General features: G+C 42.5%; 1 protein-coding gene across 2 annotated transcripts in view; it reads left to right on the top strand.

Moving 5' to 3' along the window:
• The first annotated feature begins 14,168 nt into the window (after positions 1-14,168).
• The window catches only part of sema5a (sema domain, seven thrombospondin repeats (type 1 and type 1-like), transmembrane domain (TM) and short cytoplasmic domain, (semaphorin) 5A), a 109,670-nt gene continuing 98,944 nt past the window's right edge, over positions 14,169-24,894 (top strand). The window contains exon 1 of one of the 2 annotated variants that reach the window (XR_011102841.1): positions 14,169-14,662. The gene's annotated coding sequence lies outside the window, so the exon portion shown is untranslated. The remainder of the gene's footprint in view (positions 14,663-24,894) is intronic. The other variant, XM_068709818.1, reaches the window with a different exon arrangement.

The following is a 24,894-nucleotide window of genomic DNA, read 5'->3' as shown; positions in this document are numbered from 1 at the left end:
CAGTATATATTGCGTCAGTGTTGAATATAGTTAGATAAACACTCTGTGTTTGTCACTCCTGTATGCTGTGCACTGGTTTGGCGTTGAGTAATTGATGCTTTCAGGGGAAATATTTGCATTTTGGGAAACGGGCAACAATCCATCATTTAAACCGCTTTACTAATCATTACATCTCAGTACAAACAGCTGTATAATGAATGCAACACGGAGCACTCTCCTCAAGGATATTCGCCGAAGCCCTTCCAAGATCATTGAGGTCTTCGAGGCCATTTGAGAAACAGAATAGATGGCTCAATTACTCTCCTTTTGTCCGTCAAAGATGTATTGCACTTGCGAGCCTTGCATGTGTCGGTGAATTGGCTATGAAATGACTAGTATGCAACGCAGCGGTCGTGGAAAAAAACATCACACCTTTTAAATTCAGCAAGACGGACACATTCCAGGCATGGGTGAGGCTGGATAAGATGTCAAAAATGTGCCTGTTATTGATTTCCCATCTCAAAGTCATTTCAGGAAGGGATACCCGTCAGTAACCTGACCAACGATGTTATTTTACACCGTTTAAATTTTTATCTCCCTACAAATTCATATTGGGTCCTTGTTCAAGGACTGTAAAACATCACAACAGAGGGAACGTTAACGGGTTCCGCAGGTCATTTAACTGCTAACAGATTTCTTCCTTTCTTTGTCTGAACACCATCACTTGTTTTCTTCTAGCTTCCTGCCTTATTTTGGGTCGGTAGCTAAATATCCAGTTAACTACGGCTTGTAATATGCATTTAAAGTATATAAATCTACTACTACTATGATAGTGTCAAAGATCAGAAACAACAGTGAATGGGTGAACCGTGTCAGCGTTAAAACACTTAACATGTCAGTTTAAGTGTAAACAGTTGCTCGGGCATTTGGCGTGATGTTTGCTTTGCACAGGAGGACTTTGAGTGAGGAAAAACAGCAGTGGAAAGTGACAACGTAGTTACTCAAGTACTGCGCTTTGGTACAATTTGAAATTGCTCACACTTTACCTGCAGTCTCCGTTTTGTACTACTTTGTATGTATGCTTTTTACTCCACTACATTTATTTGATGTATGAAGATATTTTACAGATTTCAATTTTACATAAACACATGATTATTAAAGATTAAACCAGTGGTTCCCAACTTTCCTCTAAACGTAATTAATATAACTATATACGTTTCGTTTATAGAATTGTTTGTGGCCCAAAAAATTACAACTCTAAAATATACCCTAAAAATAAAAGAATGCAAATCTGTGTAACAGAACTTTGTTTTTCTTCTTCCCCATGAATCATCTCACCACCGATCCGATTTATCTTGTGTTGAAGTACCAGACAAAACTACCTCACTAGTTACAAAGCAGATCCAACCAGCTCCACTTCAACCAGCAACCAGAAAATGCAACTTATGCATTGAAGCATCAGCATTAACAATCTAATAATGTCGTATATATTGTTCAAGTACTTTAGCTTTAGTATTTCTGTACATTTACTCCCTTTTTACTCATAAAGTAGTGTCTTCTACCCTTTTTTTTTTTTTATTGGTAGTTTTTGCTTAAGTGAAGGATGTGAGTACTTCCACCACTGTTGTATAATCAAGTTGAGTTTCCTTGAGGCCATCATCATCCAGCAGTGGACATGCATGAGTTATTATAAGTGAATGTCATTTAAAATGCATTGATTAGTAATGAGGCACAGAATTCAGTGGTTGCAAAGGACAACTCAGAAAGAGTAAAATGATATCAGGGTCAGATTTTAAGAAGGTGAAAGCAGCTTTTCTATTCCGTAATAGAACTGTGTGTGTGTGTGTGTGTGTGTGTGTGTGTGTGTGTGTGTGTGTGTGTGTGTGTGTGTGTGTGTGTGTGTGTGTGTGTGTGTGTGTGTGTGTGTGTGTGTTTTGCCTCACAGTGTTTTTTTTTAAATACGGCTGTCCATCCCAGCCTCCATCAACATCAAGTGTCAACAGCATGATAAGCAGGTTCATCATGTCTCCTTGGCCACCAGTACAGATGTAATCTAGAGGGCGGGGACGGCCTGCTCCTGTGCCTTTGTGATGACGGGATAAGTGAGGATGTCTGGATGTCAGAAGGGGGCAGGATGAGCACCTGGGGCAGACAGGTATGTGTGTGAGCATAATGAGGTGGCAGGTTGTTGAGTTTGAAAGATTCCAGTACTAGTTGTAGTCCCACCAAACGGCGAGAAAGCAGTGTAATAAGTTTGTTTCTGCAGTCGGCATGTTTTGCATTTTTAATCTCAGAATTTCTTTTCAAAATGGAAAGCTGTCATCCAGGCTAGTGAGTTTGTGACTTATAGCCTCCACTGGCTTAATCTGAATGATGAAAAGTGAAAATTAGAAATTCCCTCCTCAGCTGAGAGTTGGTGCCGACAACAGTTTGGAAATATGTATCTGACTTGCAGAAGTGTTGTAATTCTTATCTGGAGTTAGTGTTCCAAAGTGTTGCATTTGCCCTTCAGCGTATTGGGTTTTGACGTGACGTGCATTTGCTGACTTTTTTAAAGTACCACGAGTCGAAGAAGCGTGTCAGCTCCTTTCAAACAATGTCTCTCCGCTTGTGCAGATTGTAGAAAAACTTCAAAGGTGCAGGTGCAGACCAGATTGAGTTTTTCGGGGAACTGTCAATACACCAGACAAAGACCTGCAAAACACAGAAGATAGGTGTTTGTGCAGGAAGCAAGAGAAGCGGTGAGGGAAACGGCACAGACAAGACCAGTCTGCAAATCCGTCTGAATGGCCTGAATCCTGCCGACCTCTGACCTCGTGTTAATTTTGCATTTTCCCTGCTGGGCCTCACTGCTCACCTGCTGTCCATCACAACAAGTTCCAAGTTGTTTTGTAAAAAAGACGCCTCCTGTCTGGTGCCTGAGACACTGAGAGGACTGTTGTTTCCCGTTTATCAGCTTAGCAGGAATTTACATTTTAATTGAATCCTGATGTTTTGGCCGAACTGCGCTTGCTGAGTAACTGGAACTCCCTCACAGAAACAACTTACAGGCTTGAAGTGCAAGTCCACAGAAGATGACAGGCAGTCAGACCCATTCACATTGACTATGCAGAATTCAACTACATGTGCCAAGATTTCACATGCTGCCATCACCAAGAATAATCTTGGAGAGTACGTGTGTGTGTTTGTGTGTAGGAATGTCACAAAATTACAAGCAGGCTTTTTGTGCATATTTACACATCAGCTTCTATGTATTTTAATGAGTTTGAATGTGCCAATATTTTTCATGCCTCCATTGCCAGGGACATAGTTGGAACGTGTGTGTACAGACAGCAGGGAATCAGAGTTGGGCTCAGGTGTGTGTGTGTGTGTGTGTGTGTGTGTGTGTGTGTGTGTGTGTGTGTGTGTGTGTATGGGCACCTTGGACACCTATCTTTGTGGGGACCAATTTGAGTTGACCTTCAGACCGGACTTGGTTTTAAGGTTCACGTTAGTCAGGGCTACGGTAAGGGTAGGGGTTAGGCATTTAGTTGTGATGGTTAAGGTTAGAGTAAGTGGCTCAGGAATTCATTATGTCACTGAGTGTCCTCACAAAAATCGTACAGGAATTTGTGTGTGTGTGTGTGTGTGTGTGTGTGTGTGTGTGTGTGTGTGTGTGTGAGAGATAGAGCGCTCTATCATACTAATTAGGATGGACGCGTCCACTCCTACACTCTCTTTGATGTGGCATGTTGGCAAACTCTGCTGATGTTGGAGATTCTGTCTAATAAGATATTGGATAAAAGATATGATTCGTCAGCACTTTTTGTTTGGTCGACCTTTTACATCTATTTAGAATATTATATCAGACAAGATAGGGGCGCATGCTAGTGGCCCCTAGTTGATTTTGCAATGCCTGGTAGATTCGTGGTTTTTACATTATTACACTTGTGTATTAACAGAGATCTGGTGAGTTACTGAGATTGAGATGCAACATGTTTAATGTCAATTCATCTGAAATAATAATTTGGTTTATAAAATGTCTCAAGTTCTCGGAGCATAAAGGTCGAATCTTGTTTTATCTGTGGTGCGTGTGAAACGTAAGGGAATCAGCAAAGTCATTACGATTCATCATCTGGGCACCATGAGTGTCTGTTCCTCCGACCAACAGATCAACATCTACACAGCCATGCTGCTTTGAAAATTATTTAAATTACACCCATTTTTGCCAATTATCTGATCCACTTATTGATTTATCAACTAGCTTTACTGAGGCTATTACTTTTTATCACAGGTCCAATTACAAAGGAAAAGTTATCGTTTTATCCTTTTTGTGCTCTCTCCTCTGTCTCTTTATGTCCTCTGGTCTTGCGGGGTCTACTAACTGATTTCACACTCCTGAAACAAGTTGATAGTTGGAATAAAGCTGCTGGAAACACTGTGTGCCCTCACTCCTGCAAGATTGAATTAAGACAGAGTGTTCTTTTTTAAAAACGTCTGCTCTCCCCACTTTCTCATTAGACTAGCACCAGTGGCATTGTTCTGTAGTTTTGCAACACAAAGAACCAGGTAAAGAACCCTACTTACTCTATGTCTCATTTGCAATGGTATGGACGGAAGCCCAAACCATTACAATGCAATTAAAATGCATTAAAATGCAAATTTCAATTGTTATTATTACATTATTTCCAGACTGTGGCACCTGCAGCTTCCATCCAACTGCTGTTCATTGCATCGAGATGGTGATTAACTTCTGCATTATCGCACTGATAAAGAGCAACTGAAAAGTCAAGAGCGTAAATTGAACGACAGGCTGCCAGCGCCAGTTTCCAAAAGAAGTCATTAGGATTCTGACTAATTACATCTAGTCTGACCTTCCAGTCTCATTGCTTCAACCCGAACAAATAGATCTACAGTTCTCCTCTCTCTGCTTGTACCTCGTGCATATGGAAGTAAAAATGTTAAAAAAAAGTTGTGTTAATAAACGGCGACATTGTAACTTGTGCTTCGGCGTGACACAGGAATCCGTTAGTGTTGTAACAGTAACGCAGATAAGAGTTAATTAACTGATAATGGCACTCTATTCACTGTGAATAGAAATGAAAGGATGGGAGTCAAGAGAGAAAAATGGACTTTCTGTAGATCTCAAAGAAAAGCAGATAATTCTATTCCTCTTGATTAACTTTCACATTGGGGTGGCATGAATGCCAAGATTTCTGAGTAATCTTCATCACAGCTGCCACAACAATGTACTAAACCAACAAGTATGAATTTCATCTTGTCTATTTCTATACAAATTGCACGACAGGCTTCTTGGAGGAAAACACAACACCTGTTAAATCAGAGCCTTTGATCTCTTGATGATGACCTCATTTATTCACTCCTACTCTTCTTCTAAAACCCGGAATAAGACGGCAGAACAAATCGATAACAACAGCACCAAGAAGCCAAAAGACGTTCGTTTTTGTGGGAAGTGAACTTAACTAGAGGGCAAAACAAACAAACACAATTCTTCCTTCCCGTATGCGCAGCTTTTGATCAACTTTCCAGCTGGGCAAGTCTGGGGTTTTATCGGCTCTCTCCTCCTCTCTCACTGAAAGAGAAACAATGTGCTTTATTCCATTACACTGTAAATCCAATCTCATGCTTCACGCTCCGTAGACGAGTAGCAGAAAGAGGGAATGAATGAGATGGCATGGGGAAATGTTGACACAATCCCACAATCCCTAAGGCGACACCCGGCGGCCATCGGGGTACAGTTGAGGGATACTGAGCAATTAACCAATCAATCGGGGGGCTGATGGGGCCCCATGTAGCTATTATGGTAATACACGTGTCGCTGAAGTGAAAAGCGCTCACTTGGCTCGACAAAGTCAGACTCTTTACTCATTTTGTAGCCTGTTCCAACCAAGACATCACACTTGGAAATCAGCTCCTTTTTCTGAGGGAAAGCTTGCAAGTGTACAATTAAGAAATAATTAGTATTTTGCTGTTTAAAATGTAGACTAGCACAGATAAGGTCTGCTTTGTTACCTCCATATAATGCAATAGAGCACATCCTGGTCTTCTAAAAGCAAATCAAAATGTCTGAACATGATGGGCTTCAGAATGAATTCCTCTGTTTCCTCTGTTGACTCTCCCAGACATCCGATGAACACCAGAATTAATAATGGATTAGGAGGAAATAAATATTTCATTTTTTAAATCTGTTGCAAACAGCTTGTAATATTCGTTGATCTATCTCCTGCATGATTCACACAGCAATATATCTTTAAAAAGCCCACAAGCTATTTGTTTCCACCGCTCGGCCAGAGCGGCATTCATCTCCTGGCGTCGGTTAACAAAATGTCTCGCATATGGAGCAGTCTCCGTTAGGTGTTGCGTGCTGAGGAAGTGGATTATTACTAATGCTGTAGAAGCTGTTATCAGCGGTTGAAAAGAAACCTGCTTGAGATCTAATATTGAATGTTGCAACATAAAAGCAAGCTGCGAATATCATCTAACATAATCGAGATCTTCAATGGCTGATGCCACCTTACTTTTTTAAATATTGTAAACTGTGGGCTGAAGTGTCTCTTCAGTGGTCTATCATGTTTTGTAATTACACTGTTGATGCAGTTGCAATAATATAGTTACTACATGTGATGACTTTGATGCTCCCCTGACTTTTCCTCTAGCGCCACCATGAGGTTAAAATCTGTGGCTAAAAATGAAATCTCTCAACAACTATTAGATGGATTGTCATTCAATTTAGTTCAGGCATTCATGTAGGTTCAGTAGGTTTAAATTTGCTGCCAAAATACTTTTGTTTATGACTAAATACCTGTAAAGCTAATAACATCCAGCCTACTTTTTGTGTTTACTGCTGTTTAGCATCCTGGCATTAGAAAACAGCCCTGTGTTAAAACAATGCAGGTGACTGTGTTGATGTTGTTGGTGGTTGGTGCTGTTAGAAGTAGTGATCTGGAAAGTCTGATAATAGTAACAGGTCAAAGCGTTTAGGCTTATCAGATAATCAAATCATTTATAATACTCACAAACAGCTTTTTACAACTTTTATTGCGACTGCAATCATTCTATTTTTCCTCACAAGGATTGTGAGATAAACAGTGATTGGTCAACGCAACGCCGGATGGCGTCAAGGTTCTATTAAGATGAATAAGGGGAATGTGTGATATTCAGGCCCTAGCATGACTGCAGACTTGTTGTTGAGCAAGGCGTTCAAAAGGAGATTGAAATTGAACCAAATTTCCTATATTCTACTCTATCAAATAAAGTTTAGAAATGAAAAGATCTGCAAGTAGGTCTGCATTTCTGACAGACGTGACACCTCACATAAGCAGCATAGTTGTTTGATTACCAGTGACACCACCTTTGAGTCTAATTACCGGAATTAATTAGTTATGTGACTTCATTATTACATTAATAAAGTGCATCATGCCCACTTAACTTTTTAAATGTAGTGCAAAAAGCATGCAGTCTGGCCAATACCATTAAACCATCACAAACTGTCGGTGGTCTCTTGTTCTCCTTTGAATTCTTGCTCTTAGAGGCACTTTACTTCACATGAGCTGTCTCCGTATGGTTTGTCTAGCGTATCCTGACTGAAGTGTTCAGACATTTGCTTTCATCTTGTGCAAAGGCATGCCTCAAAGATGGGTAAAGGTGAAAGTGACTCTGGGGGGTGGGAGAGGCTTGTTCAAAGCCGAAGCAAAAGAGTTTCTTCAAGAAAAAGAGTTTCCTCCTTTTTTGCCGAGTGGCCTAAATTTCCTGAAACCTAGCAGGTGCTTCCGTCTTATAATGCCATTTTGACGGTTCCCCGTTCCACTGTGTGGAGAACGCGAGACTCTCATGATCTCACTCTCTCGCATCAGAAGGCGGAGCAGCTCTTAAGGCGTCTGCAGAGAGAAGTGTGTCTCATTATGCTCACAGGTAAGTTGTCGCTCAAACGTGCAGTTATTTTTTTCTGATAAATGGAAACATAAATAACAGACTCTCCCTCCTCCACACAGCCTGGTCCAGCATTGACATCTAACCTCCGACTGGAGAGCTGTCAGCAATTGAAATTAATTAACTTGTCTAAAGTGAGGCAAAAACAATTACCCAAGCATGAGTGCAAAGAAGAATGGGCAGGTTATTACAGTTTCTTGCAGTTGGCCCTTCCAGGAGACGTACAGAGATGATGGATGTCTGTATTTCCAGTGGTGCCTTTTTTCTAATGAGTTCCTGTGCCATTATGGAAAAAAAAAAGGATCTGCATTACTGAGAATAATAAGAAATGATAATATCCCAGTAATTAGTATGATTTTGATCAGTTAATGCAAGTTTTGGTTGCTGTTGTCAGCCTTCTTGCTTATTTTCCTTCCTTTTTAATGGGCCAGTTTATGAACGTCAGTGATATGAAAGGAATATGAAGATTAGCTCTGTGATATACAAAGCCAGCGATGTGCTACATTTACTAAGGGAATACATATTTTAATGGAAGCTAAACATTTCTGCCAAAGCTTTTCAATTTCTTCCGCCTGTATCCGTTAGACTAGCAAACTGTGAAAGCCCCTCAGGTTTTTCACATCTTTCGTTTTCCTCTGCAGACCTAAGAAGCACACACAAATCAAGGTTTCCAAAACTCTGGAGATAGAAACGCAGCGTAGCGAGAAGACCAATCTTGATTTCCTGCGCACACCTGCTTAGAGTGCATCACGGTTCACACCAATACAAACTCGCTCTACGTCGGCCGGTCTGAAGGTGCTGCTCTGTTTTGTGCCTGAATGTGAGAGTTAGAAAGATGGAGACAAAGGCACAAAGTACTTCACGCACATTTCTTTGATCTACTCTCTGCGGATGTAATATTGGAGTGTGTGATGTCTGTGCCTTCAGTTGTCGAGGACACACTTGTGCATCGAGAGAACAGACAGCACCGTGCGGAGGGAGGCCAGTGAAGTCACACCGAAACACACAACAGTGTTAAAAGAAACTGCTTCTGCTGAGTTTGGAATTAGAGGATTTGTTGCTGTTTTCTGAGACAGTTGGTCCAGTGCTGGTAAACAATCACTTCGGCCCCCTGCAGCCACGAAGAGCAGCAAACAGTTTATTTGTCTGCTTAATCTGGGATGTAAGTCTCCACTGACTATATGGAAGTGGGAAAGTGGCTGTGACTGCAGGGTGATTTTCTGCTGATAAGGTTATATTTTTAGCTGATAGCATTGCCATAGTAATATAAGATCCTTTTTTTTTAAAATAACACGTAACATGTTTTGACCGGACAATTCCAAGATATATAAATTAAATATGAATTCTTTTAATTGAGTGGTAGTCCTCTTTTAACACAGGGTCTGCCTTCAGAAGATTACAATGCACAGGAGATGATGGTAGTTTTCCCCACTGTGGCTCCTCTGGATTATACGCGCCTTGAGTACTTACATAAGTGGCTTTATTTTTCTATCCATTTAGCCATGGGTAGCTTTTGCCTACTTTATCATCACTTAAATTGCTTTTGGCTTCTCAAATTTACTGACTGGGAATAAAATATCTTCTTAACACAGAGGAAAATCAGCAGACTGCAGTCTTCACTGTGAATGGCGAACACCATGCCCAGCAGTCACATACATAATTGTCCTCTACAGCCTCAACCTCTTCATTTTGACATTAATTAATCTCAGGCAATCTCCAAACGGCCCATGGGGCCAAGACCTCACGCCTCCAAACCTTCAATTCCCATGATTGAATTTCACAGAGTTCATCTCTCCAGCCCCTAACTTTGCCACTTTGCTAATGGTGATCGAAAAAAAAAATAGAAGACACTAAAAAAGAAGAAGAGTAGAAGTAAAAAAAAAAACCTCTCACCATCAGCCATATTCTTTTTGTTATCCATCATGGGCCATAGAGGGGAGGACAAAGACAAATACAGCCAGCCAGAATCTGGGCAGAAAGCGAGAAAGATGACCCCGCTGGACTCTGGTGCTGCATTTCATTATCTCACGCAGTCCATTCATTCCCTGCCGTTGGACGGACCGGGCCCTAAAACACTCGATCACGCCTCTACACTACATTGTAGCGGGCTGATGTGACCTGTGACGCACAGAAATAAGATTAAGATGGTGTAAACTTCCATAATGATCTTATAAGTGAGAACAGGGAGTATAAACTTCACCCTGTGAAGAATTTTCTTTTACAACAGACTCTGACCTGGTTTTAAATTTTAAAACAAGCTACAGCGTCTACAGCCATGCTAGCGGCTCTGTGAGGCTGTACTTAGGCACAGTTGAACAACTGAATGCTACAATGCATGCTAACATGATATGCTGAGATGTTTAGCAGGTATAATGTTTGTTCATCATATTGGTTGAGCTTGTTAGCATGCTCACATCTGCTAATAGGCACGGAACACAAAGTACAGCTGAGGTTGATGGAATATGTTGTTAGCTTTGCAGGTATTTGGTCATAAACCAAAGTATTGGAGAAATAAAACATTATGACCTGATGGTGGTGCTGGATGAAAAGTTAATTAAGCAGGTGTTTGAACTAATCCTGATCCAATAGTTCTAGCAGCCCAGTTGCCAGGAAAGTTGTAGGCTACGATTCTGCAAACCACGGATACATTGAATGTCAACGTTTTTGCATTTGATGAGCAGAGCAACTGGGGTAGTATTTCAAGTGACCATTATTGAAAGTTACGTGGTATAATAACGAGTAAAGTAGCAAGACAGTCCACTGAGGATGGATGGGAGGGGTGGTGGATGGGACGACTTTCACCCAAGAGACCGCTGTTTGTGTCCCGTGTGAAACCAAAACTAAAGGCTGACTTTGCATATGTTGCTTTACTTAAGAAAGTCCGCAAACACGGTTGTTATATATTTGTGTGAGTTACGGTGGTTATTATATATATTATTACAAAGTAGCTTTGTTGCCTAACCCTACCCAGTTGTTTCACAATGTCAACCATGTGGTATTGTGCATTTCTACAAGCGTTATACAAAGCTAATATGAAACATAGTTATTAAACTTTATTTTTAGTTCAGAAATGTCGACATTCAATGTGTCCCGTTGTTTGCGTACATATTTTTCTGGCAACTGGGTTGCTTTTTGAGATATTTCACAAAAACTCTGAGGATCAGTCTTTAGGATTCATCATGGGGGAACCATGAATGTCTGTATTCAATTGTGTGACAAAATGTTGAGCTATTTCACAGGATAGGTGAAAACTTTAATCTGCTGGTGGAGCAACAGAAAAAGTCAGTAAATCACCAAAGTCATTGGGGTTCACCCTCTGGGCACCATGAATATGTAAGCCAAATTTCATGGAAATCAAACCAATGGTTGTTGAGATATTTCATTCTGGACCAAAATGGTGGACTACGCCTCAAACCGACATAGCCATCCTTAGAGCCATGCCGCTAGCATGACTGAGAAAAAGTAAGGGCTCAAGGTATCATCTCAGATCTGATAAACTTCAGCCTCTTAATAATCTTGCTGAGTCTGTCATCTCCAGAACGGCTGTCCCTGCTGTCGCAGACATACTTCCACTGACACTGTGACAGTTATGGCATCATTGCCCAATCCTTCCTCCTGTGGAGCGTGGCAGTGAAAGTAGACTTTGTGGAGTCCTGGCTCTACAAGGCCCTGGATGCTGCAGGGCCGCAGTAAGGCTGAGTAAGCCTGAGAAATCGCCTGGCTTTGGCCCTGCTGCATCATGGGATGGCTCATTGAGTCTGCAGGTATGGAGCTCAGAGTGAGGAATGACTGCAGTCTCTCACAGCTGGCCGGTTTCTCTCTCTCTCTCTCTCTCTCTCTCTCTCTCTCACCCTTGCTATCTTTTCATGTTCCTCCCTCTACCCGTCTGCCCCCCCTCCCCCACACTTCCTTTGCTCCTGGGAAATGACCCCTTCTCTCTTTCACTCACCTGTCCTCTCAACTCTCTGAGTCACTCATGTTCAGTCATTCCTGCACAATCATGCACATGTGAAAGCATCAGAGTGTGCCCAAATCTCAACCCCCACATGTGAAAGTTTGGCATTTAGGTGTTTAGGTGTGTTTCTCATGTCCCAGTGGCTGGCTGGTTGGCTGGTTCTCTTTGCAAGGTATGAGCTGACCTGGGTCTCGAAAAAACGGCAGAGAAACTGCATGACAGATGGCTCGTTTGGGATTCTGGGAGCATGGCTACTTTCAACCGGGGTTTGGCACCAAAGCATCTCCCCTCCTTCCGTCACTGTATACAGATACACACAATGCTCACACATGCCATCACAGATAAACAAGAAGCAAACACAGCACCAAATATGCCAGGGAATATTCTCATCACAGTATTTTGTCCCGTCTGGTGTGGCGTTTTTCCATAACATAAAAGTTGGCCTTCAGCTTCTTTCAGTGTGACATTGCTTTGAAAATAGTGTTTGGTCACTGCACTTAGTAGACTACAAAGAATATAAAACCCTGTTTCTTCAAAAAGCCGAGAGATCAAAAGCTATGCAAACAGGCACAGCGTACGCACATACACCTGTACACCCTACTGAGATCTTATACGACCAGGTGAAATATAGGAGGCTTCTTCTGAAACTAAATTTTTTGTGGTTGCCTGGCAACTTGAGTTGGTTTGCTTGACATCAAAACAGGAATGCTGAGCAACAATGGTGGCCACACAAACGCACACACGCACACACACACACACACACACACACACATACACACACACACACACACACACACACACACACACACACACACACACACACACACACACACACACACACCCCAGAGGAGACTTGAAAGCCAGTGTCGGTTTGATTCATTCTTTCTCAGGCCTCCCATCATGAACTAATGTACTCCAAACCATCCATCACCGAGTCTGATGGCTCATTCAGAGACACAGCATTATTTTTACTGATGAAACTTGCTCTCTCGGTGCAGCTCAGAGCCGAAGCCTCACTCTGAAGCTCAGCTGGAGCTCTGTGGGTTACGCTTTTAAAACATCTATTGTGCGGGAGAGCATGCATGCAGAGTAAAAGAGTCTGCAATTCCTGAAGCGGGGAGGAAAAAAGTTCTGGAGGTCATAGCACTTTCGGTGGATGAAACTATATTTGATGATTTTGAAACTAGCATTTGAGACTTTAGTTTATTGTTTTGCCGAGCGCTGACACGGCCTTTGGCGTGCCATACCTTGATCCAGTCTGTTCCGATATTTTAAGAAAGCTCCCTGAGCAGCAATAGAAAAGAAAAGGTTACCCACGCATTTCCCAGAGTTGCCCCCCCCCCCTTGTGGGTAGCTACATTTTTATGAAAATTACCTGATTTGAATATAGATGTGGGTATACAGGAGCCAGGGCATTCACAGAAGCACGTTCCTGTTGAATGAAGAGGCGTAATAATAGGCTGTTGTTGACTCCACTTCATGTCTGTCAAAAAGACAGACACACACTTGCTGTCATAGCCCTGAAGCTGTGTACGAAAGACACTCTATGGGCTTTTGGAGCTTGACAGGAGCTGCCTTCATTCACCAGAGGATAAATAGGTAATTGAACTGGGGATGTCACTATTAAAATACACAAAGACACAGAAACACAGTGCTGTCACTTCTCCTCTCTCCTCACACACTCACACGTCATGTGAGTGTGTGTCATATCTGACATGACATATTTTTACTTTCTAAAATTTGCTGTTGTGGAAAAATTAATCTCTTTACTGTTATTGTCTCTGTTAAAGCAGTTACAAAACACTTCATCGGCAACACTGGACAGCTGAGTCCCAGTGGTGACAGATATGCATGCCAGGGTTCAAGCACTTCTTTCACTAAGCATCCTTGAAACTGAATCCTTACCAGCTCTGTTACAGAGGATGCAGTTTTCTAGGATTTGCAGGGGGAAACGGCTCTACAAATCTTTTTAGTTGTCTATAAGCAGGGCTATACGTTGAAATGTAGGCTAAGACTCCCAGATTAACATGCAAATGCTCTCGGGGTGATTGCTTTTCTTTGGCTGATGTTGACCCTCTGACCTCCCTGGAAGAGACAACCCACAGGGGAATTTAACTGCTGGAATCAAGAGAGCATATTGAGGTAAAGATGTCGAAATAGCTCAACTTGTCCAAATGTCAGCCATCCCTCTTGTAGCCCCCGCAGTTTAGTGGATTGTATTCCTGCCCTCCACCTGCAGGACAGCTGTGCGCCGCTGCCACGTTTCTTCCCCGACGCGCGAAGTGGGGGCGCACTCCTCAGCCATCAAAACCTCGCTCGTGAGATGCGCAGCTGGGACTGGGAGCAAGCATCGGACACGTCGTCCACCTCCACTCCGCTTGCCCTTTTGTGCACAAGCTCCGACTGTTTCAGTTAAAGGACAGTTTTGTTTTGCTTTTTGGCAGCCGTGTCCCCCTCCCTCCCCAAAGAGCGGAGGCACATTGTCTGTGGCGCAGCGCGACAGTTCGGTGTCCGATTACAAACCGTGCGCCGAGCAGCCACCGGCACGCGGAGCGTCTCTCTGTGGCGCACAAATAGCACACCGGGCTCCGGAGGGGCGAGAGAAAGCTCAGAGGAATCTCTGCAGGGAGAGAAGGAGTTTTACCGAGGTCGATTTCTGACAAGAGACGCAGCAGAACGGAGGATATATCTTCTTCAGCTCATCTTTATATTTGTGTTTCTCCGTACCACTCTTCTGACCGGGACAAGACACGCAGCTTCGCTCCCTACTAGATGAGCGGGAGTTGGGCACCTCACTTGGTAAGACTTATTATTAAGATGTGTCTACGGCTTCTGCAGACATTCCGTTTTTAAACGCGAGGTATTTGTTTTCTCCTCAATATAAACCTATGACTTTTACTGCTTGTCATATGCTCTCTATTTCACAGTCAAAAAGTTAAAATAAGTTCAAACATGTTGCAGAGTGGGAATATGCCAGAATGTCACTGAATTACATGGAATGATCCACAAACACTGAACCCCACAATATAAATAATCAGTTTTAGAAGTTTTGCATTTTGCTTTGCTGTGTCTGCCCACTTGGTGGTGCTGGCAGAGTGCAACCATCACCAGCTCCCTGCGAATTAATTTCCCTTTCAATGTCTTTCGACTATTGATTAGGCTCTTCTATCATAACTAATAGTCCAAAAACTCTTCTGCATCAATACAATATGGAAATATGGACATTATGATTGTAACAAAAATAGTCTTTGCTGAAATTGTCAGTGCCTTCAAAGCTCTAATGCAAGTTGGGAACTGTTCACACTCAGTTGTTACTTGTGTTAGGATTTCTAAATATAATACGTGTTTTCTCAGTGGATGCATATGTATTGTCTCTGCTTCCTTATGTGACCTTTAAGTATATTTGCTGCTATGTTTAGTTTAGTCAGAAGATCCTCATTCAATTTGCCTTTGGTGTAGTGACGTCACTGTTTCAGGAGATGAACAGAATGTGTGCCCTTTACAACACATGCTGATCGAGTACTGTTTAATACTTGCATTTCACATTTACTGAAAGTGAATAGATGTGCCAAGTTTCTTTTATTCTGCACAACCCTTTGTTGAGCTTGAAAGACCTTCCAGTCATAAACCTCAAACATCAGGCTTCCCACTCAATTGTAGAGCCGGAGCTAAGTCCTTGAAAGTTTCTAAGGTTTTGTAAAACTATCCAGAACATTATTTCACAAAGTAGTTCATTTGAACTTTCCTTACAATCCAAAATAAACCAAGCATTTCCCTTCTACAAAAGCCATCCTGACACAGCATCTAATGTACTATTTGTCTCTGGGCGGGTTCAAGAAGATGACACCAGATAAATATATGGTTTGTGCTGGAGATGAACAACGTGACTGGTTTTGTGAAGGAGATAAGATATGTGGTTCCTGTGCTCTTCAGGTACCCCACGGCTCTGTCCTTGGCTCTTACCGGTCCTGGAGTGGATTTAGATGAATACTAATCTCCAGCCTTGATCGTGCTGATTGGTGTACGATTAACTGGACATGATTGTTAACTAAGTCACTTATTAGCCATTGTTGTTTGTTTATTTTCAGCCTGAGGCGAGCACCTTTTTAGAGAACATGCAAATTCTTTCTCAGATGTTGTGTCCAGAGTATAAAGCACCCAGAGCCCTCTTTTCCATTTCATTGGAATTCATACGGGTCGCTGGTTGTTTTGGTCGTGCTAGCTTTCGGGACTTGAAAGCTGCAGTTCTGATAAACACAGTCAGCCTCTGATCTTATGGCCTTGGACCCACGAGGATGCTGTGGCTCATTCATCCTGTCACACTGTGCTTACCAATGGAAAAAAGGGACCCTCATCCAGATGGTAGAATTACTTTGGACTCACAGCGTCCGGGCCTTTATTAGAAGTTGGATGCTAAAATCCCAGAGGAAAAGAGAGGAAAAATAAATACAAAAAGAGAGAGAGAGAGAGAGAGAGAGAGAGAGAGAGAGAGAGAGAGAGGGAGAGAGAGAGGGAGAGAGAGAGAGATATGAAAATGCTGAATCAAGGAATCATGTGATATGATACCTTTTGGCAAAAGTAGCCAGTTTATATTGCAGCTGAACTGTAGAGAAAAACTGCACGGAGGAAAAACAACTTTAGAATTGCAACAATGGATCGGTTTCCGCCGCTATTTTCATAATTTATTAATTCCTAACATTGTCTGATTGCAGCTTCTCCAATGTGATGATTTTCTGTGTTTCTCTGCTTTATATCATTGTAAACTGAAAATCTAGTTTCTGGACCGTTAATGTTGGACATTAATTGTTTGAGATAATTAAGTGGCAACAATTTGAAGTCATTTTCTAATGATAGAATGCCAATTTGCTGGCTCTATTGCTTCTGAATACTTGCTTTCATTGTATTCAATATTTGGGTTTTGGACTGTTGCTTGGATAAAACAAGAAAATTAAATACATCAACTTGGGCTTTGGGTGATGGGCATTTCCTGACACTTTACAGACAAGAATGAATTGGTTAATTGAGAGAATAATTGGCAGATTAATCAATAATGGAAATAATTATTAGTTGCAGCCCTAAACAACATTATCACTTACACTCCCGCCCCGTAGAGAGATGAGCCGCAGATGCAGATGATCCCGTAGTAATGGATACCAGCCACACATTCCAGCGCCTACTGAAAAGCAGCATATGATTAGCATGATTGATGTTTGCGCTGTGTTGGGAATTTGCCCGAGCACTGACACAGAACACCAGCACAAACACAGCAATTAGTCCTAGCCAGGAGGAATCCATGATGAAAATGACCCTGGTGGCCTCAGCGGGCTGTGGGGTCGCCATGGAAACCGTTTGAATGACAAGCCCTATTGTCGTCGACCTTTGTGATTCGGCGTCCCCTCGGGGGTCGAGCCCTGTTGGGAGTGAAAGTGAAAGGCATTATCGTGCACGTGTAAACCAAACAGCCATTACCCTCTGGCCCCTCGGTGCTCTTTAAGGCCCTCTGGTTACTTATTTATCTGACACTGGCAAGATGGGGCCTTGGGGTAGTTTGTCCCTGTACACACAGCCTCACAAAAGATCTGGGTTTATTGGCTGTGAATTGCATGGAAGCCCCGGTTGTACAGATTCTACTCAGTGGATGATTTATTGCTTTTTATGCAAGTAAACTTGGAGACTCAAACAATAGCTGAAGTGGTTTGCTGTTCCTCCCTGCTGTGCTTTGTCCTCTCACCACCACGGGCTATTTATACATCACAACCACTTTGCCATTATCGCATCCCTCCCTCGTACTCGCTGCCACTTCTGATTTCAAGACTGTAATTCCTGAGAAGCATCCCCCATGTGAGAAACGCTAATTCTAAATATTTATGCTCATTTTCAGTGCTTATTTGTGCCAGTAGCAGCACATTCAGATACATTTCTGACCTATCCCTACATAATAGAGAAAGTTGCCAGGGCGTGAGTAAACATTTCTTTCATTTCCACCATTCTCACTTATTTAGTAAGATGGTGTGATGTTGCTATGGCTACTCCAAGGTTTCCTGCAGTGGATTTGAGTGCCCCGTCAGTCCCAAAAAAAACCTGAAAATGTTGGCAAAATAAAAGTTTGTCATTCATGGCACTTCTGTTCTTTAAGGCCAAAGTCTCACAGCAGTTGCCATGGAGAGAGCAAGGAAGCTATCAAGTGGGATGCACAATGCAACCCCATAGCATCTGTTGTTTATCTACAATAAAGTCTGCATTACGGATAAAGCGCAGTCTCTTTCCGTCAAGGTCAGCTCTGAAAGATGTGTTGCTTGTATGGTGGCATTATTTCAAACGCATTGTGACTTTATTTCCTGTGAGGAATATTATAACATAATACTACGCAGCTGGAGTCAAGTGAGTTTAAGTGAAAACACAGCACGCACATGCAGAATGAGGACAGATTTATGAAAAGGTAGGAAATGAAGTGTTAAAAAGTGGATTGTGTATAAACACACACACACACACACACACACACACACACACACACACACACACACACACACTTCTCTGATGGGACAGCTTCTTGTAAAACAAGGCAGGAGAAGCTGTGATAATTTCACACCGCATGCTAAACAGCAGAAACAGCACAGGGGCAGGTGGAGGAAATAATTTGAGTTCACGATGCGACAGGGAAGCACAGGCAAGCGATATGTGATCCTGGATGCGCCATTATTTCTGTTGCTCGGATCCAAGAATGAATGACTGTGGTCTGAGTAAAACATCCAGCCTCATGTCCGCACGTCAAAGGGAATTAGCGCCGCTAAAGCAGCCTTCACTCTCCAGCACTGCTACACCGCATTTAGCTCGGTCCCTCTCTCTGCTACAACCTCAAAGCACCACTCAAATAGCAGAGGGATCTGTCTTTTAACCACCAGTACAGGAAGAAAGGGGATACTATATTTGGGTCACGATTAAATAATCCCCAAATCCTCTTTTTCACTGGGGATCAGGCCAAGACGATGTTTGAAAGGTTAAACAGAGATGGAGCCAAACTTCTGTGACAACAGGAGAAGCGATTATTGTAAACTTATTTAAGTTTGGAGTTTGTTCTACTACTTAGGCAACCGAGAGAGCAGTCGAGGAGAGAGTGTGTGTGTGGCGAGGTGTAATGAATCTGGTGGGTAGAGGGTGAAAAGAGAGAGTTTTTAAAATGAGAACTCGAGGAAGAGAGAGTGAAGAGGCTTTGCTGGTCTTTGTTTATTGACTGAATGAGCGCCACAGGGCCATTTGAAGGGTGAAATGAGTCATGAGTTGTCACCAAACACACACGGAGACAAACACACGCTTTTTTTTTTTTTTTTTTCCCTCTCTGGGCTGTCACCCAGCTGCATTTCTCTGGAAGATGAATGACTTTGAAACGTGAATGAGAGCATCATTTGATGGCGGCGCTCAGCTCGTATATTTCTCTTTTATAGGAGCTGCTGCTTCTTTCAGGCTGCAGCTTGTACCTCTGAGGTGAGAGCGAAACTGGACTGCCTCCTGTGAGACTTTGACACCCGGCGCTATGTATAGTCACAGCTAAATTAGCAGCCTCCCAACTATTACTAAAGCAGGTGCGGGGACTTTGTGTGTTTATTTGTGTGTCGTGCATTACCGTGTTTGCCATATGTTTTCCACATCAGCAGGAGTTGATGCTGCTGAAGTCTTTCGTGGGTTGGGAGTTTTTCTATCCCTCATGGGACGCTCATCGCATCGTCTTATCTTTATGAAGCATATCATTAGACGATAAGAAGCTCTTTTGATGTGATGTGTTTAGAACTATCAGACCTTCATCTATCGCACCGCTGCAAACAGCCAGAGAAGCCCTAATTTGATCAATGAGTGGATATAAATGCAGAAAATCCTTTAATCTTCAGCAAATGAAAACATTTATCTCTACTTTGAAATCATTAGGAAGGGCTAATCAGAGAAATATCCTCAAAAAAACGAGGATGCTTTCCTCCGCAGATGAATGAGAAAAACGAAATTACAGAGTGCGCCATATTCTTTTTTCCGACCTTATATGAACGTTGCAGATAACATCTGAAAGATAACTGCTTGTAGTTTGGCCACACGGGGAAAAAAGGGGGAGCGGGAGAAAGATACAGAGTGAGATTAGGAGAAATATATAAAGAGAAAAAGTGAGATAGAGGTGAAGAGATAAGAACTTAAGTTTCACAGACACAAAGAGGGGCAGTGCCTGCTTTTTGAATTCAAAAAGAACAATGCAAAAGAAAAAAGGCAGAGGAATTATGTAGTGATAGAAGGGCCGATGCGAGGATTGTCGAGCACACGGGCAGACCGTACGGGTTCGAGGGAAATTGTTAAATATACAAGAAGGAGTTGTAGCCGGTCCCCGTTGCGTCTGTCTGCTGGATTCATCTGTCAGTGCTAGAGGTCCTTAGAGAGGGACGGAAAGAGAGACGGACAGGAAAGACAGGAAAAGTAGTCACAGGCAGCAAGAGAAGGGAAGACAGGAGAGAAGGGAGATCTGACAGAAAGAAAAAAAAACAAGATGAAGAGAAAATGAAGACGCACTTTCCACTGGGGACGAAGGGAACATGTTGTCCTCACTCTTCTGTTTGACTCACTCAAGTCTCTCTCCAACCAATGTCGTCTTACTCTCAATAAACTAAGATTTACAAAGATTTTTTGACCATAGTCCAAAAACTCCACATAATGAGCTTTAAAGATAGGATACAATGTTACCTGTGGTTCACAATCTTTTTGCTGGTGACCCCTTGCAGAAAAAAAGTAGTGTATAGTTGGGGCTCTACAAATTTGTATCACAGAATTTTGTTTTTATCTTCTTTCCCACCCCATTAATCAACTCACATCTCCTCAAATTCATCTTATGACCCGACTCAGTTTGAAATGCCACTGAAGTTACAAACCAAACTGCTTATAAAGTATAAACCTAACCCCAATACATCAGTCACAGGTGCCATATTTAGCTGATAATACTTTGAATAATGGACTTTCCGCTCGTATTTTTTAATTGTTGTATTGATACATTTGATAAGTGAAGGATCTCAGAGCTTCTTCCAACACTGCATTGCCACCATTGTTGCAGGAGGTTGCTGAGGCACTACACGGGCAGAAAACAGCTCTCCACCTCCTCTGCATGTTTTTATTACTTTTTTTAGTCACAGTTAATATTCTCCTTAAAACTTGCTAGAATTGAACATCAATCAAAAAGAGCAAAATACCAAGTCTCTAACAAGGAACCTAAACGTGATATTAAAGTAGATGCCGCATTAATAATGCAGCAATTTACATAGCAATTCATTAAAGGACCTCTGACTTCATTGTGTGTCTGTAACCAAACATATACGCCTTTTGAAAGGAGAGGAAAAGAAAAAAGTGAGAAGCGAGGAAGGAAACACAGTCGTGTGGTTTCTCCTTCACACTCACCTACTGTATCGCTTCCCAAAAACACTGCACACAACCCAGACATGAGACCCTCATGAGTCACGATGCCCTTTCGTGGTCTGTGCAGGGCACGAATGTGAATGTGTAGTCTACCCTGTTTCGTAGACACAATGCTGCCTCAGTTCTGACGCCGAAACCGCACAGAGGACGTGTGGTCTGATCTAAACCACCAGCTGTGAAAAGCAGACCACGTATTATTCCTCCTGAATAACATCTCGTTCTTTCTTGAATAAACTGTCAGGAAGAATGAGCCCTCAGTTAAAAATCTGCCTGGCGGTCTTCCAAGCAGTGCACACCTTGTTTTGTTTATTGCACACTGACGGTAGTACTCTAAGCTGACTTGACTTTGACTTTTTTTAAGCTCTTTGCACAAGAGGAAGTGGTCGTTTGGAGTTGAATACTATTATACACAAGTGGGAGTTTGGTTTCAAGGGATATTTTGTTGTGGAACATTAAGTCTGTTAAAAGTCTAGCACGGTACCGGGTCTCAGTGATAAGGATATAAGTTGCTGTAAAAGACAATGGTGTAATTCTAGCTGTATTGCCAGGAGTGTACTTTTCTTGAGATGGTTGCCTCGTACAGTGGTCTGATTATGCTTTTCATGAAAAAAGAGATTGTTTCTTTTCTCCCGCTCTGCCTATTGTGTTCTCCCGAAAAGTGAGTTACGTTCATGAGTTGTGCTGACTCTCTTCTTCTGCACTGTTGGGACTCAAGTGGATTGTTTAAAGATTCTCTGGGATGAGATGTTGTTGTTTTTTACCGCGTCCTTTGTCTGGCATAGAAAACAGGAGACTCAAATACAAATAGACACCAAAGTGTCTGAAAACACACATCCCAGAGTACACACACGTTAAGGTAGTATGCTGTGTCCCGCTGTGTTGCCTTAACAGAAGAGAAAAGCTTTAAACCTTGCAGCATCATATAATGTAGACCGAGACACGGAGGAAGAAGTGGTCAGATAGACAAAAAGATGATACCAATAAATAAACCGCCAAGAATAAGCAAACCAGAGCAAGTCAACACAGAAATATCCCTGTCTGCAAAGGAATATTAATAGTTCTGCTGCTTATTTCACATGCAGCCCTGCTCTCACGTGCATGAGGTCAGCGGGGTTGACTGAAAGGAAATGCTCCAGTTTCACTTTCTCAGAGATGGGACTGCCCCCCCACCAGTTGACCTTTAGCCTGAGCAGCCCTGAACTCCACTGATGCCCCTTTTCAAAGAGATACACATGCAGGTGTGCAAGAAAGGTGCGCAGTTGCATGGAAAAACACTCTCAGCTGCAGACTAAAAAAAGAAAAGACAATTGCCTTAATGAGGCTAAGCCGAGATCGGCTCAGTCAAATCAGTATAAATGACAGATAAAATGGATTTTGTTGCTTCGCGGTTGTTTTTGGACTCAAGCTGTTCCAGAACAGGCGCAATGAGGGAAGAACTCCTACGCAGAGGATACATTTCCTCTGGACTTGCCCGTCCACAACACTTTGTTTGAGTGCAGTTCTTGTCATTAAAATCAGACCTCTGCCCTTCCAAAGCATGGGCCCTGTAGCATCCTGATTTATGTTGTGCTCCACGCTGTTCCCCGAAGGCTTTCTTGGTAGAAAAGCACTCCCCTCTCTGCGGCGGGTAAGGGCAAAAGGGGATTCTATCCTGCAGGGTCAACGTCTTTTTATTGACTTAAGAAAAGCACACAAAAAGGAGTTGTGTCTCACACTGCAAAGAGAAAACTGTTGCTCGAGCCCATCAAGCAGCTGATGCTCAGGAGGTAATTGTGCGAGTAAAGATAGTTGAGTTTTTGTTTTTTTTGTTTTCTTTTAATGCCTCTGCTGGTGTTACAAAACCCACAAACCATTCCAAATAGTTTTCAGACAAAAGAGGATGTTTTCCCTCCTTTTCCTCAACCCGATTACAGCTCCCACCCACCTTCTCACTCTGCGCTGAAAACCATAATATTAATACAATACTTAATTCATCCCCAGAGGGCAATAATCTTTTTGCTCTCCCTCCCTCTTGATGTGGGAAGGTCAGAGTTGCCTAGCAGCTGGATCTGTGAGGGAGGCCGTAACTTACCTCAAAGATACTAAAAAACCCTCATGTTCAGTTGTGTGGCCAGTGTTGTGTCTTAGTAGGCATGAAACAGCAGCACTTTCTTCCTTCCTGGAACTGGTTCAGTGCCACAGGTGCTGGCAGGTCGATCTGAACACAATGAGATGCAATGTAACCTATCATTGTCCTCAGCGGAGCTCCACACCCACAGCGCCTCCTTCTCTCACACTTTGGGCCCCGTATATCATAATTAACACTTTCCCATTGCAAATAAATGTTTCGTCTTGGCCTAGTCTCTTGTTTTATAATTGTATGTGAGCACATGTGTGATTTTTCTCCCTCTCAGATATCCAGAGTTAATCGGTTCTAGCTGAAGCAATTATAGTAATTGGCAGGTTGCAGTCCTTCTGTTTTCAGCTTTGATTTTCACTCTTTAGTGCTTCTTAGTTGTCTTTTTCCTCTCTCTCTCTCTCTCTCTCTCTCTCTCTCTCTCTCTCTCTCTCTCTCTCTCTCTCTCTCTCTCAGTGTGAGTCGATGACAGTCAGACTCCTCCCTGAACTCCTTCCTCAAAATTATGCTTTTCCGAAGCTGCAGAGGACGGTTAGGTCAGGTGTTGGAAAAATTATTTCAAAAGCAGCAAAGGCGGAAATATTTCTAACACAAGTGATATTGATCAAATTATCATATTTAGACACAGGGCATGATTATTGTGAATAAAGGAAAGGATGTTAATTGCAGTGTACAGTCACATGATGTACTGCTATTGTTGTGTAGCAGTGGTAGCAGAACCCACCTAAAGAAACAATTACGCAAATCACATTGTTATTTCTGCCTCAGCAGCTGGACTGCAATTTAGCCCCACGTCTGATTGTGCGTCGAGTCCCACACATTCTGTCACTCAAAATTACCTATTCCACTCCTTTATTCTCTCTCTATTCTGTTTCCAACACACAGCTGCCAGTTTCGCACACTCTCTGTCTACACAAGAATGCAACATGTCGTGTTGATTAACGCAGATCATCTGGCTGCATCATTCCCTTGAGAAAAGAAAGCTTTCACACACATATTTCTACACTTGCAACAAGATGAATACCTTTTTAGATGGATATACAGTGATGGTGGGATACTAAGAGATGGACAAACATAAAAGATGGACGTTCATGCCGAGTTGGGAGGTTAAAAAGTAACAGAGATGGAGTCTAGCGCACCTGGAAGCCACATGTGGATTACCCCGCCTTCCCCCACCGGCGTCCCGGCTTGGAAAACGCCATTGTCATCATTACAGCAAAGGGTGGAGGGGATCATTAAGTCATTATTTATGTGCTTTCTGCTGTTTTATCACCTCCAGACACAGTCTCACACTGCAGACACCCACACTCACAGCCCCAGAAGAATAACATAATTGTATGAGGCAGCCAGGGGGTCCCGTCTAATAGAAAAAGTGCAGACATTAACAGTCTGGGCCAGCTGTACAATCGACTAACCCAACTTTTTTATTTCCCTGTTAGACTCATTTACACCTAGTGTTGTTTATGTTTATTTACAC

This window comes from Cebidichthys violaceus, unplaced genomic scaffold (assembly GCF_023349555.1).
Source record: "Cebidichthys violaceus isolate CVI_PGR_0920_01 unplaced genomic scaffold, fCebVio1.0.p SCAF_15, whole genome shotgun sequence".
In the NCBI taxonomy this organism is placed as follows: Eukaryota; Metazoa; Chordata; class Actinopteri; order Perciformes; family Stichaeidae; genus Cebidichthys; species Cebidichthys violaceus.
This window is presented reverse-complemented; position numbering and strand designations above follow the sequence as displayed.